The sequence below is a fragment of the Mus pahari genome, chromosome X (assembly GCF_900095145.1).
Source record: "Mus pahari chromosome X, PAHARI_EIJ_v1.1, whole genome shotgun sequence".
Lineage (NCBI taxonomy): Eukaryota > Metazoa > Chordata > Mammalia > Rodentia > Muridae > Mus > Mus pahari.
Genome location: NC_034613.1, coordinates 79598431 through 79614553, shown reverse-complemented (window position 1 = coordinate 79614553; position 16123 = coordinate 79598431). Strand labels below are relative to the sequence as shown.

At 37.6% G+C, this 16123-nt stretch overlaps 1 pseudogene; it reads left to right on the top strand.

Moving 5' to 3' along the window:
* The first annotated feature begins 12911 nt into the window (after positions 1 to 12911).
* LOC110314398 lies at positions 12912 to 13931 on the top strand (annotated as a pseudogene).
* Positions 13932 to 16123: the final 2192 nt, after the last annotated feature.

Here is a 16123-nt window from a genome sequence, read left to right as displayed (position 1 = left end):
ATATGAGTATATAATTAATACATACAATATATATATTTTTAAAAGGACTTTGCATGCTACTACAGAGATACTTCCTCATCCACATTCATTTCTGCTCTATCTATAATAGCTAGAAATTGGAAACAGCTTAGATGCCCATAAGCTAATGAATGGACAGTTAAAATGTGGTACATTTACACAATGGAGTTCTACGCAGCTATTAAAAACAATGAATTTATGAAATTCTTAGACAAATGGATGGATCTGGAGGATATCATCCTGAGTGAGGTAACCAAATCACAAAAGAACACATATGATATGTACTCACGGATAAGCAGATATTAGCCCAGAAACTCGGAATACCCAAGATACAAGGAATACCCAAGATACAATTCGCAAAACACATGAAACTCAAGAAGAAGGAAGACCAAAGTCTGGATACCTTGTTCCTTCTTAGAAGGGGGAACAAAATACCCATGGAAGGAGTTACAGAGATAAAGTGTGAAACAGAGACCGAAGGAATGACCATCCAGAGACTGCCCCACCTAGGAATCCATCCCATAAACAACCACCAAACCTATACTCTTGTGAATGCCAACAAGACCTTGCTGACAGGAACCTGATATAGCTGTCTCCTGAGAGACTCTGCCAGTGCCTGACAAATACAGAAGTGGATACTCACAGTCATCTATTGGATGGAACACAGGGTCCCCAATGGAGGAGCTAGAGAAAGTACCCAAGATGCAGAAGGGGTTTGCAGCCCCATAGGAGAAACAACAATGTGACCTAACCAGTATCTCCAGAACTACCAACCAAAGAAAACACATGGGACTCATGGCTCTAGCTGCATATGTAGCAGAGGATGGCCTAGTTGGTCATTTATGAGAGGAGAGGCCCTTGGTCCTGTGAAGGTTATATGCCCCGGTATTGGGGACTGCGAAGGCCAGGAGGCAGGAGTGGGTGGGTTGGTGAGCAGGGGGATGGGGGAAGGGATAGGGGGTTTTCGGAGGGGAAATTAGGAAAGGGGATAAAATTTGAAATGCAAATAAAGAAAATATCTAATAAAAGAAAAAAAAATAGAAAGAAACACCAGACAGTAGGGAGAGGGAACTTATAGAGCCCACCTCCAGCAGGAAAACAGGACATCAAGTGAGGGATGGGGTTGCCATCACACAGTCACATCTCTGACCCACAATTGTTCCTGTCTGAAAGAATTACAAGGATGGAAATGGAGAGGAGCCTGAGGAAAAGAAAGTGCAGCGACAGGCCCAAAGTGGGATCCAGCTCAAGGGAAAGTCTCAAAGCCTGACACTATTACTGAGGCTATGGAGCACTCACAAAAAAGGGACCTAGCATGACCTCCGAAGACCCAACAAGCAGCTGAAAGAGTCAGATGGAGACATTTGCACCCAACCAATGGACAGAAGCTGCTGACCCCTGTTGTTGAATTAGGGAAAGGCTTAAAGAAGCTGAGGAGAAGGGCGATCCTATAGGAAGACCAGCAGTTCCAATTAATCTGGACCCCTGAGATCTCTCAAACACTGGACCACCAAACAGACAGCATACACCAGATGATATGAGACCCCCCGACACACATACAGTAGAGGACTTCCAGGTCTGTGTCCATTCTGAGATGATGCACCTAACCCTCAAGACACTGGAGGCCCCAGGGAGTTTAGAGGTCAGGTAGGCTGGGGTGTGGGGGTGGAGGCATCCACGTGGAGATGGGATGGGGTGGGGAGGAGGTGTGGAATGTGGAGCAGTTGGAGGGTGAATGGGGGTGGCAGGGAATGGAATATGGAATGTAAAAAAGAAATTAAAAACAAATAAAAAATTTTAAAAGTTTTTTAAAAGAAAAAGGAATAAACTTTCATAGAGTATAAGGTTTTCCTAGTTGTTTTTTGGATGATACTGGGGACTGAATCTTGAGCCTTTTACATGCTAGGCAAGCACTCTACTGTTAACTTATATACACAGCCCTCTTTTATATTGTATAATCCAGTTACTTCTCTCATTTCTCAAGAGTTTCCATTAGCTACTCAGAAATAAATCTTGTGAGCATCTATGGAAGAAATAGTCTATAAGGCATATGTGTCCCTGTCTATGTAAAAAGGTAGGTAAAGTAGGAAAGATAATGATTTTGCTTTTAAAATTCTTCATTTAAATTCAGAACATAGCTTATATCCTTGAAAATGTAATATAATACTAACAAGGTGAGTGTGTGGTTTTTCTCATATAAAATAGTCTGTGCTTTGAATATAAAGTGTGCACAACAGCCTGTATGCTTTAAATCATTTCTAGATATTTACAGCATGATAACAAAGCAGAGAGATATTGTTCATACTGACCATTAGTCAGTAACAATTTAATTTTTCTAGAACATTTGCTATATATAGTTCAATAAATACATGTATAGTGCACCTTCACGATAAAGGGCCAACTTCATGATATATATATATATATAGATATAGATAGATATAGGTAGATATCTATCTATATCTATGTCTATCTATCTATCTATCTATCTATCTATCTATCTATCTATCTATCTATATCAGATGGAAATAACTGAACAAAAAATCAACACACACAGATATAATATAAAATTAATGAAAATGTAACCTTGTAACCACTAAATTTTAGAGCTCTTTTGGTAATGTTATACCAATGAATAAGCATGCAGAAATAGACTGTGAAATCTTTATTTTATGCCCTTTAGTGTTGAAATGTTATACTTTAAAGAGGAACTAAAACATTACAAGGTTAAGGTTAACTAAGTTGCTCCAAGTCATAAGTAGTGGAACTTGGGCCTGGATTACTATTTATTAAGCTATACTTCTCGTACAGCATTGTCTGTGTTACCAACTGTTTCATCAATGAAGGTTACTGGACTGTGGCAAGCACAATCATATAATGGGGCTAGGAAAGTCTAGCAAGTGGACCATTCTATTTTCAGTACTGTTTTGGTACAGAACGGAAAGCTTAATTCTATAGTGTTTTCCATCTAAAGCCATCAATTTTTTAATAAGTATTTTTGTGTGTGCAGAAACATTGACGTTTTTTAGCAATTTATAATGATTTCTCAGCTTTCTTAGGATTGATTTGTTGATCTGTTTGCTACACATATATGCCCATAATAAAACAAGAAAGGCAGCTTAGGAGGTTTAGGTAACACCTCAACTGAGTGAGCATGAGAATAACTGTGACCACTGTAGCATGCCTATTATCACATTACATAGATGAATTAAGATGGAGAGACAATTCTTTTTCCTCTAACAGTTTAACTGGATTCTTGGATACTACATTGGAAATATAGCATCTTTGGCTTCCAGTCACTTTTCATTGCAGAGTGCCCTCTGCTGAAGAAGCAGTGAGACTCACTTTTTAAAAAAAAAATAAATAGCACTCTTAATTTTTTGTTCAGTTATTTCCGTTCTTATTAAAGAACAATGAAACTTACTACCCTTGTACAGCAAAAACCTTTATGAGGCTTTAAAGTATATGAGACATGCCCTAGCACACACAACACACACACACACACACACATGCATGCACACACATACACACGCAAAACAAAACACAGCACACAACTATTAAATCATTGTACTTCTTACATATTTTTTAGCCTTGAAACATTACAGTTCTGCTTGTTAGCATTCAAAATCCTATCAAAATCTCCACTTTCTGCAATCTGCCACAGGGTGTACAGATGATGTGCTTCTAATTTCATGCATGCTTTTGTGAATTCACTGTAGTTCTCTGGGACTTCCCTGGTTTTTGCCCTGGCTCGGAAACCTGTATTAGAGTTACTTGCCCAAGTATTTACAGAGCGTACAATTAAACCCTCTTTACAAGTTTGTATAAAGCTTTCATAGAGGAAATGGGTTGTAGCAGCTTAGTCTATTCTGTTTCCAGTTTCTCATACAGAGGTATAGGGAATTTTCTGGTATGTCTTGAATAACCTTTGTGAATTATATATAGACAGTGAAACTAAAGTTTTCTTAAAATGAAGCCCTATATTATCAAACTTTATGAAATGCCTATAAACTGCTATTTTATTGTTGTAAATGAAATAAGAATAGGTACATTTTAAAATGTGATGGAAAGAAAGTACCTCAAGTATATTTCAGTGAACAGAACTGAATTTCCTCAGGCAAGCATATTTTATAAAGCTAGGTAATGCTATTCACTGTATCCAAACAAAAGCGAAGTATACACATTTATATGAACACAACATTTTAGTTCACCTAAGAATAAACCACAATGAGGTCATCAATCATGCATTTTAATATTTTATTTTGTATTAATATTTTTATCAATACAAAATCTCAGATAATTATAACTCTGTAAAATGTAATTTCTTTGAACTTCACAGTACGCCATGTAGTCCAAGAAAATATCAGAGCCTTTAACTGTTACCTTATATAATTGTAGGTTTTTAAAAATGTTTTTAAGTTGCATTCTATTTATGTATTATCACATCAAAGTAGTTGACAGATACTTACAATTTGAAAAATATTCATAGTCAAACCCAGCATGTGGGCATAAAAATCATTTGGTGTTCAATTTGACACACAGAGCCTACGATTGCTTCAGTTGAATGAGACCTTTCTTTTGACCCAGAAAGCACCCTAACCCACCATCCTATTGTGTTGACCACCTTGAACACCACAAAGACTTGTTTTCACACCGGAGATCTAAAGCAGAACACTAAGCAGAACTGCAGGTGTCAACCAGACCTGTGACCTGAGCCTGCACAAGGCTACCTTCCTTCCTGAGGCCATGTTAAAAGTGGAAAAGTGTCACTTTGGTCCATAGCAAGTACTGAGCCATGGTGGATGCCCTTCTCCTTGGAAACATGAGTTTGCTACATTTCACAAGCACATCTCAGCAGCAGGTCAGACACAAAGTCTTCTCTCTACTTCCATGCTCGGTACTTGCATGGAATAAATACCCCACAAACAATTAAAATAAATAAAGCAATTCAATGTATATTTCCTTTTAGGATATTACCACAAGAGTCAGGGTTCAGTAATTCTGTCTGCTGCTTTAAAATTTACTGTAATTGCTGGTTGGTAGATAGCTCTTTCTGGGTCATGAACACACTGAGAAAATGTTACAAGACTGGGAATGTCATTCAGTGGTGGAGTACTTGTCTAGTATGTGCAAAATACTGGGTTTGACTCTCAGCACAGACCAAAGAGAACAAACCAAACCTAACCAAACCAAACCAACCAACCAACCAACCAACCAACCAACCAGCCAACAGAAAGCTGCAGGAAAGTGTTGTTTTAAAGTAATCCTTTAGTAATATAGGAACTCCTTTTTATAAGAAGAATAATTTTCCTTTTTATTCAATGATAAGATGTTGGAAAACTTTTTCTCTTTTTTGCTTTTAATGAAAATAAATTTTTTCCTCACACACTGTATCCTGATTTGGGTTTTTTTCCTGTCCTCCAAGCAGTTCCTCCCTACTTCTCCTTCCATCTTGACCCATCCCCTTTAAGTCTCTCATTAGAAAACAAACAAACTTATTCCTTAGAATAATAATATAATATAAAACAAAACTTATACATCAGAATTGGACAAAACAAACAGAAGGAAAAGAGCCCAAGAGAAGGTACAAGAATCAGAGAGACCCACTCTTTTGAACACTCAGGAACCCCATTAAAAACACTAAACTGGAAGCTATAAAATATATACAGAGGACTGGGTGCAGACTCGTGCAGGCCCTGTGCATTCTAGTTCAGTCTCTGTGAATTCATATAAACTTTGTTCATGCTGATTTAGAGGACCATGTTTTCTTGGAGTTCTCCTTCCCCCTCTGTCTTTTATATTCTTTCTGCCTCCTCTTCTGCAGGGCCCCCCGATCCCTCATTGGGAGGGATTTAATAGAAACATCCCACTTAGGGCTGAGTGTTCCAAAGTCTCTTATTCTCTGGATAATGTCTGCTTGTGGCAATCAATATTTGTTCCCATATGGTGTAGGAGGAAGCTGATCAAGGCACTATTCTATAAGTATAACAGAATGACATTAAGAGTCATTTATTGCTTTGCATTTCCCGGATGACTAAGGATGTTGAACATTTTTTCAGGTGTTTCTCAGCCAAGGGGCCTTGAATTCCCAATCTTTCCAAGAATTTTATCATGAAGGGATGTTGGATTTTGTCAAATGCTTTCTCAGCATCTAACGAGATGATCATGTGGTTTTTGTCTGTGAGTTTGTTTATGTAGTGGATTACATTGATGGATTTCATTATATTAAGCCATCCCTGTATCCCTGGGATGAAGCCTACTTTGTCATGATGGATGATCATTTTGATGTGTTCTTGGGTTCAGTTTGCAAGGATTTTATTGAGTATTTTTGCCTCGATATTCATAAGGGAAATTGGTCTGAAGTTCTCTTTCTTTGTTGGATCTTTGTGTGGTTTAGGTATCAGAGTAATTGTGGCTTCATAGAATGAATTGGGTAGATTACCTTCTGTTTCTATTTTGTGGAATATTTTGAGGAGAGTTGGAATTAGGTCTTCTTTGAAAGTCTGATAGAATTCAGCACTAAACCCATCTGGTCCTGGGCTTTTTTTAGTTGGGAGACTATGAATGACAGCATCTATTTCTTTAGGTGATATAGGACTGTTTAGGTCATTAATCTGATCCGGATTTAATTTTGGTACCTGGTATCTGTCTAGGAATTTGTCCATTTCATCCAGGTTTTCTAGTTTTGTTGGGTATAGCCTTTTGTAGTAGGATCTGATGATGTTTTGGATTTCCTCAGTGTCTGTTGTTATGTCTCCCTTTTTGTTTCTGATTTTGTTAATTAGGATGCTGTCTCTGTGCCCTCTAGTGAGTCTGGCTAAGGGTTTATCTATCTTGTTGATTTTCTCAAAGAACCAGCTACTGGTTTGGTTTATTCTTTGAATAGTTTTTTTGTTTCCACTTGGTTGATTTCAGCCCTAAGTTTGATTATTTCCTGCCTTCTCCTCCTCTTAGGTGAATTTGCTTCCTTTAGTTCTAGGGCTTCTAGTTGTTATGTCAGGTTACTTGTATGTGCTCTCTTTAGTTTCTTTTTGGAAGCACCCAAGGCTATGAATTTTCCTCTTAGTACTGCCTTCATTGTGTCCCATAAGTTTGGGTATATTGTGGCTTCTTTTTCATTAAACTCTAAAAAGTCTTTAATTTCTTTCTTTATTTCATCCTCTGCTTGTGGACGTTGTACATCGTGGTGCGGAGCCTAGTGCGCACCACGATGTACAACGTCCACAAGCAGATGTGTGCTTTGAGCTTTACTAATGTTTCTTTAATGAATGTGGCTGCTCTTGTATTTGGAGCATAAATATTCAAAATTGAGAGTTACTCTTGGTAGATTTTACCTTTGATGAGTATGAAGTGCCCCTCCTTGTCTTCTTTGATAACTTTGGGTTGGAAGCCACTTTTATTTGATATTAGAATGGCTACTCCAGCTTGTTTCTTCGGACCATTTGCTTGGAAAATTGTTTTCCAGCCTTTCACTTTGAGATAGTGTCTATCCTTTTCCACGAGTTGGGTTTCCTGTAAGCACCAAAATGTTGGGTCCTGTTTATGTAGCCAGTCTATTAGTCTATGTCTTTTTATTGTGGAATCGAGTCCATTGATGTTAAGAGAAATTAAAGAAAAGTAATTGGTTCCTGTTATTTTTCTTGTTAAAGTTGGGATTTTGTTCTTGCGGCTGTCTTCTTTTAGGTTTGTTAAAGGATTACTTTCTTGGTTTTTCTAGGATGGAGTTTCTGTCCTTGTGTTGATGCTTTCCCTTTATTATCCTTTGAAGGGCTTGATTCAAGGAAAGATATTGTGTGAATTTGGTTTTGTCATGGAATACTTGACTCCTGTATCTTCAATGAGTTGTATAGGTGTTACATTCAACAATGAGGTTTTGCTTTTAGTTTATGGAGCACTTCCTACTCTAGCCAGACTTTTGGCTGCTTTGTAAGTTCCTTTTCTTTCACCTTTCTCCATCCCACCTATTCTACCCTGCCAACCCCGTAACACTAGGTAGGAGAGAAAAAAGGATAGAGGAGAAAGGGAGCAATGATATGGTTAGACTATTTCCTGCTAATTAGGGAGTTCCTTAATTAAATGATTTTACCATCAGGATGTCTAATTTCTTTTTTTATATCTTCACACATGACTACTTGACAAACCTCAGCAAACCACAGTCAACAGAAACCAACAGCATCTATCCACCAACTAGCAACCAGCTCCTTATATTGGGGCTCTAGCCTTCATATAGCCTCTGAAAAGTCCCCAGAGTTCCAAACATACACTCACAGAAACTATCTGCAGCTGGCAAATTCTCACTCATGCTAGAGCATGAGTCAAATCATAGTCACCTGCTCTGAAGCAGACTCCTATACACACAACTAGGATTTAAATGAAAACATTTTCTCTTAATATTTTTGTTTTTTAAATAAACCAATATTCTCACTACAATCTATAGTCTTGGCAAGGGGATTTTAATTTTTTAAAACGTTTAACTTAATTTTATTTTATGTGCACTGGTGTTTTGCCTGCACCCATCTGTTTGAGGGTGTTGTATCTCCTAGAACTGGAGTTACAGACAGTTGTGAGCTTCCATGTTAGTGCTGGGATTTGAACTCAGGTACTGTGGAAGAGTAGCCCGTGCTCTTATCTCCCCAGCCTGAATTTTAATTTTCTAATATTCTAGCTTATTTAGGAAGTAATGTTGAGTAAATGTAAATAAAGGTATCCTTATAGCATCTTTCCTAAGACAATGGTTAATTGCATTAATTACTCAATATTTTTACTAATAAATAAAAATGTAGAAAGAGGGTGAACCTTATTTATGGATACTTTGATTATATGTGCCTTCTGGGGTTTACTGAATACATGACTATTATGGCTATTCCAATAAGAACAAAACTGTTTGTGTGGGAACCTTTTGTTTCTTTTCTTTTTTTCTAGTTATATTTAGGACTTATTTTCTCATCATTTTTTTTGTTTACATTTCAAATGATACCCCTCTCTCTGGTCACCCCTCCACAAACCTCCATCCCATCCTCCCTCCCCCTCCCCTTTGCCTCTAAGAGGGTGCTTCCCCACCCACCCATTCTCACCTCACCTCTCTAGCATCCCCCTATGCTGGGGCAACAAGCCTCCACAGGATGGAGGGCCTCCTCTTCTCCTGTTGTCAGATAAGGCCATTCTCTGCTACTTATGTATCTGAAGACATGGCTCTCTACATGTATACTCTTTGGTAGGTCTTAATGCAAATTATGGAAATCAACTGCTTGGTAGGATTTTAAAACTATTTTTTAAAATGTTGTTGTTTTCTCTCTTCATTTCATGAACACATGTGCTCTAGTTTACAAATTTCAAAAAAGAGTACTATTGGGGAAAGTGTCAAAATATCTTCAAATATATTCCATTATATTTTTGGTTGCTTAGCTATATTTTCATCTTTGTTTCTGCTTTATTATTGAAAGGTTTTTCTCTTACTTTAAGGATTTGAAGACTGTCAAAACAGTGCATTAAACATCTTTGCATCATCATAATCTAATGTTTCATTTTATCTTCGATGGGCAGCCTAAAATGCATGATTCATACATATTTTTGATATTGCTACAACCTTTTCTATAACTCCTGACTAAGAATGAGCTACAAAGTCTAGATTTACTCTAGGGCTTGGAGTGAATAATTTGGTAAGCATGGCATTTGGTTTGTATGTGTATTTTTGGTTTTGTGTACACAGAATATTCACTCCAATTTCCACATTTGGCACACTCAAAATCTCCTTGTTCTCTGTTGGCTTGAAATTTTTCTGACAGTAAAAAAGCAACTAAAATGTCTATTTATAAAGCTATTGATTTAAATTCAAGTGGGAAACTTACTTAAAAGATATATAAATCAGAAACAACTATTTGCATTATGCCTCTCTGTTTTTTGCAAAATCATATGAAGAGGAGAAATGCCAGTTGGATTTTAGTCAATAATTGGACAAGCAATGATGCTGGTCCAACTAACCACCTTTTTCCATTAGAGAGATGTTATAGTGGAATCAGCTTTTATTGTTGATATCCCATGGTGGTTATGCCCACCCCCTTGAATTACACTTATTCAGCAGATGGTGTTGAAACATGCATACAATTTTCAAATCAATGTCAAGATAAAGTCTGAATTAGTACAGTAGAGAAGTATGTAATGGCAACATAACAGAAAAGTGTTAAAGTTAGGTGTTAGATTAATTTCTTGCCATCTGTCTTTATTTTGTTATTCTACTTCTATGGATGATACACAAGTACTGTAAATTCATTTTCAAAACTCTGTGTGTATATGTGTGTATGTTTTCTGGCACACAAATCTAAGCAACAGCTACAACACCCTTCCCTGACCTCAGGTTAAAATGCAAAACAAAATAAAAAACAGTGAAGGTTGGTTTTTTAAAATACATTTTTATTCACATCATAAATCTTTTTATAGACTTTATTTTTATCCAAAGTATTCTATAGATGGTGAGTAAATAAGTCAAGTTGGTTTATATACAATATAAGAAATGTACTAAAGATCTCTATAAAGTAAACATTTACACTTTTTGGTGTTGCTGTTTTGTTCATTTGTGTACACAAGATTGTAACTGTGTAATGTTAATATTGTAGTTTCTATAAATAATATTAGGTATGTAAAAGGAAAATCTCTTAATATATTTAATGCATGTAAGAAATAACACAGATCTTACCCTCAAAATTTCCCTCCCCCAATTATTGGTTTACCCAGCCCCCAACTCCAGCAGGAATTCCCTGGTAAAACTACATGCCAGGGAAGCAGGTAAGCTAACTCTGATCTCCCATCTGCCTTCTCTCCTCTAAATCCAATCTCCTAGACTTGCCCCCATCTCTGTAGCAGAATACCTGCGGAGGTATTCCCCCTTTCCCTGACCCCATCTCCAATTGATCATAATATCTTCTTCAAAATTCCTTCTTCCAAGTCATCATAATATACTATCCACCAACTTTAGCAAGCATTCTTGAGGATCCCACCAGCCAAACCTACCAGAGAAGCAAGTAGGCCAGCAAAACAGATAGGCAAGCTTTAGATCTTCTCTCTCCCTCCTCTCCTTCAAATCCAGTACCCTAGTCTCAACCACATCTCTGTAGCAGAATGCCTCCACCTGCCTCTCCTCACTTACTGCCCCAATTCCCATGGGACTATGCAGATCCTAGTTGAAGACCCAATTTTTCTCACTCCTTGGACTCTCTCAACCTCCAACTGCCCACCTCCTTCCTAGCCCGTCTACATTTTTAAATGTCAGCTCTCAATACCTTGAAACACATTTTATCTCGAGCCACCAGTGGCCATATATATCAGTATCTCAGAAGAACTTTCTATTAGGAAACATACAACCACCACACTCTCTTAAGGATCAGAGAGAGCAATAGAAACTAAAAAACAAAGCACCCAGGAACAGAGACAAGACAAAATATATTAGAACCCAGAATTACAATCTTCCCAAGGCCATATGCCTAGGTGCCAGCATAAAATCACAAAGAATAACAACCAGGACAATATGTTACCACAAGAGTTGAGCAACCATACCGCAGTAGGCTCTGATATTGCAACATGGCTGAAGCACAAGGAAAAGACCTTAAAATAGCCTTCATGGATATGATAGAGGTACTTAAAGAGAAAATGAATAAGCCCTTTAAAGAAATCTATAAAAATCCAAATAAACAGAGGAAGGAAATGAACAAAACATTCAAGAACTGAAAGTAGAAATAGAATCAATAAAGTGAAAAAAATAGGAAAATTTGGAAATGAAAAATTTAGAAACTCAAACTGAAAGCTCAGAGGTAAGAGAACACAAGAGATGAAAGAAAGAATCTCAGGCACTGAAGACATAATAGAAGAAATGAATATGTACATCAAAGTAAAAGTTAAATCTAACAGAACCCTTGGCACAAACTATCTAGGAAATCTGTGACACTATGAAAAGGCCAAATCTAGGAATAAAACAAATAGAAGAAAGAAGAAGCCAAGGTGAAGATCAGAAAATACTTTCAACAAAAATCATGGGAGAAAATTTCCCTAACCTAAAGAAGGAGGCATCTACCAAGGTACAAGAAGCATACAGAACACCAAATAGACTGAACCAGAAAAGAAGGTCCTCTTGGCAAATAACAAAACAACAATCATACAAAACAAGGAAAGAATATTAAAAGCTGCAAGGGAAAAAGACCACATAACAGATAGAGGAATAACAGATAGAGACAGACCTATTAGAATGATACCTACTTCTCAGTGGAGACTCTAAAAGCCAGAAGGGCCTGGACAGATGTGCTACAGACTTTAAGAGACCACAATACACACACACACACACACATACACACACACACACACACACACACACACACACTCATAGAGTCATGTACTCACCAAAACTTTTAATCACAATAGATGGAGAAATTAAGGTATTTCATGATGAAACCAAATTTAAGCAGCAGTATCTATCTATAACTCAGCCATGTAGAAGGCACTGGAAAGAAAGCTGCAACTTGAACAGGTTAACCACACCAAACAAAACACAGAAAATAAATACTCTCAGATCAGCAGGTCATAAGAGGGTAAACACACACACACACACACACACACACACACACACACACACACACACACACACACACAAAACATAAGAAGAAAATAACAGGAACCATCAAACACTGGACATTGATATCTCTCAGCATCAGTTGTCTCAATTCCCCAATAAAAGATACATACTAACAGAATGTATGGATGCTAAAACATATGCTGTGTCCAAACCACATAAAGACTCAACAAAGAAAGATAATTAGGGTGCTGGAGCCACTGTCCCTGAGCCCAGGCCACACTGCTGCTGCTTGCCCATTGCCCCCCACCATGTACTAGTGGTCTCAAAAGATTCAAAGTCCAAGATGGCAACCCTCAAGGACCAGTTGATTGTGAATCTTCTTAAGGAAGAACAGGTCCCCCAGAACAAGATTACAGTTGCTGGGGTTGGTGCTGTTGGCATGGCCTGTGCCATCAGTATCTTAATGAAGGACTTGGCAGATGAGCTTGCCCTTGTTGACATCATGGAAGACAAGCTAAAGAGCAAGATGATGGACCGATCTCTGGCATGGCAGCCTCTTCCTTAAAACACCAAAAATTGTCTCCAGCAAAGACTATTGTGTAGCTGCAAACTCCAATCTGGCTATTACCACAGTGGGGAGCCATCAGCAAAAAGGAGAGAGCTGACTAAATTTGGTCCAGTGAAACGTGAACATCTTCAAGTTCATCATTCACAACACTGTGAAGTATAGTCCACACTGCTTATTGTCTCAAATCCAGTGGATATCTTGACTTATGTGACTTGGAAAATAAGTGGCTTTTCCAAAAGCTGTTATTGGAAGTGGTTGCAATTTGGTTTCAGCTCAGGTCCTTTACCTGATGGGAGAAAGAGTGGAGTTCACCCACTGAGCTGTCATGAGTGGTTCCTGGGAGAACTTGGTGACTCCAGTATGCCTGTGTGGAATGTGTTGAATGTTGCTGGTGTCTTCCTGAAGTCTCTGAACCCAGAATTGATGCAGATAAGGAGCAGTAGAAGGATGTTCACAAGCAGGTAGTTGACAATGCATATGAAGTGATCAAGCTGAAAGGTTACATACCTATCCTGGGCCATTGGCCTCTCTGTGGTAGCCTTGGTCGAGAGCATAATGAAGAACCTTAGGCAGGTACATCCCATTTTCACCATGATTAAGGGTCTCTATGAAAACAATTATGTCTTCCTCAGTGTCCTCAGTGTCCCATGTATCCTGAGACAAAATGGAATCTCGGTTGTTGTGAAGGTGACACTAACTCCTGAGGAAGAGGCCCGCCTGAAGAAGAGTGCAGACGCCCTCTGGGGAATCAGAAGGAGCTGCAGTTCTAAAGTCTTCCCAGTGTCCTAGCATTTCACTGTCCAGGCATCAGCAGGGTTTCTATGGAGCCCACACACTTCTCATCTGATCTGTGGTTAGTACAATGGTGTTGAGGTGGTGTGGGGGAAAATATCAGTTACCACAGCTCTACCCTGCTGCTAAGTGGTACTTGTGTAGTGGTAACCCAGTTAGTGTGACAGTCCCACTGTCTCCAAGACACACTGACAACTGTGTGCAGGCTTCAGTTATCCTGTGAGCCTGCTGCATTGCTGTGCTGTGCAACCTCACCAAACATGCCTAGGCCAACGAGTTCCCAGTTATTGATAATCTGGCTCCAGAATGTAAGTCCATTATGCATATCTTGTGCATAAATGTTCTACAGGATATTTTATGTATTATCATGTGTCTGTAGTGTACATTGCAATATTATGTGAAATATGAGATCTGCATATGGATAGTGGAACCAACCACTCAAGTATCATGCCAATGAAAACACCAAATAAACCTTGAAGAGTGAAAAAAAAGAAAGACAATTAAGACTGATTTCTCTTATACACATATACTCAATAAAATACATGCAAACCCAATCCAAAAACACATCAGAAATATCATCCACTGTAATCAAGTAGGCTTCATCTCAGATAAGCAGAGATGGTTCAATGTATGAAAATCAGTAAATGTAATTCATGGAGTAAACAAACTAAAAGAAAAAAAACCATGACCATCTCATTGGATGTTAAAAAATAAAGGCCTTTGACAAAATCAACACTCTTTTATTATGAAAGTCCTTCAGAGATTAGGGATACCAGGGGTATACTTCAGCATAGTAAAACCAGTTTGCAACAAATCCATAGCCAGCATCAACTTAAATAGAGAGGAATTCAAAGCATTTCCAGTAAAATTATGAACAAGATAAGGTTGTCCAATCTCTCCCTATCTATCAATATAATACTTGAAGTTTTATCTAGAGTAATAAGACAACTGAAAGAGATCAAGCAGATACAAGTTGGAAAGGAAGAAGTCAAAGTATTGTTTGTAGATGATATGATGGTATCCTAAGTATATATACCTGATCTTAAAAATCCCACTGGGAAACTCTGTAAAGCTGATAAACACTTTCAGCAAAGTAGCAAGATATAAAATTAACTCACCCAAATCAGTAGTCCTGCTATACATAATCAACAAACAGACTGAGAAGGGAAATAATAATTTTCACAATATCCTTAGAATGTAAAATATCTTGTAGTAACTAAAACCAAACAAGTAAAAGATTTATATGATATAAACTTTAAAAAATGCAAGAAAGAAAGAAATTGAACAAAATACAAAAAAAACCAAAGATTCCCCCATGCTCATGGATCAGTATGATTAATATAATAATAATAGCCATCCTGCCAAAAAGCATTCTAAAGATTAAATGCAAGTCCCTTCAAAACTCCTATACAAGCCTTCACATATCTTGAAAGGACCATCTTCAGTTTCATGTGGAAACACACACACACACAACCCACAGGATACCTAAAACAATCCTGAATAATCAAAGAACTGATAGAGATATCATTACCAATCTCAAATTCTGCTACAGAGTTTTATAAATACCAACAACATTGCATTCTTGAAAGGCAGACTCATTGATCAATAGAATTGAATTGAAGATCCAGACACAAATGCGTATAGACACAGACCTGATTTTTGATTAAAGAATCAGAAATGCACACTGGGGAAAAAAGATAGCCACTTCAACATATGATGTTTGTTAAACTTGATGTCTGCCTATAGAAGAATGCAAATAGATTCGTACTTATTACCCTGCACAAAACTCAAGTCCAAATTGATCAAAGTCCTCAACATAAAACCAGATACACTGAACCTGTCTGAAAAGAAACCGAGGCATATCCTTGAACTCATTGACTCAGGCAGTTTTTCTGATCAGATTATAGTTAACATAGGCATTATGCACAACAACTAATAAATGGGAATTCATGGAACTGAAAAGCTTTGGCATTTCACAGTAATTCAAATAAAATGGTAGCATACTAATTACATACCCAATAGAGAGCTAATACCCCAAAATATGTAAAGACCTAAAAACTAGATATCAATAAAAAACCCAATTAAAATTGGGGTACAGATTTAAACAGAGGATTATAAATAGAGGAAACTCAAATGGCAGAGAAACACTTAAATGTTCAACATCTTTAGTCATCAGGGAAATGAAAATA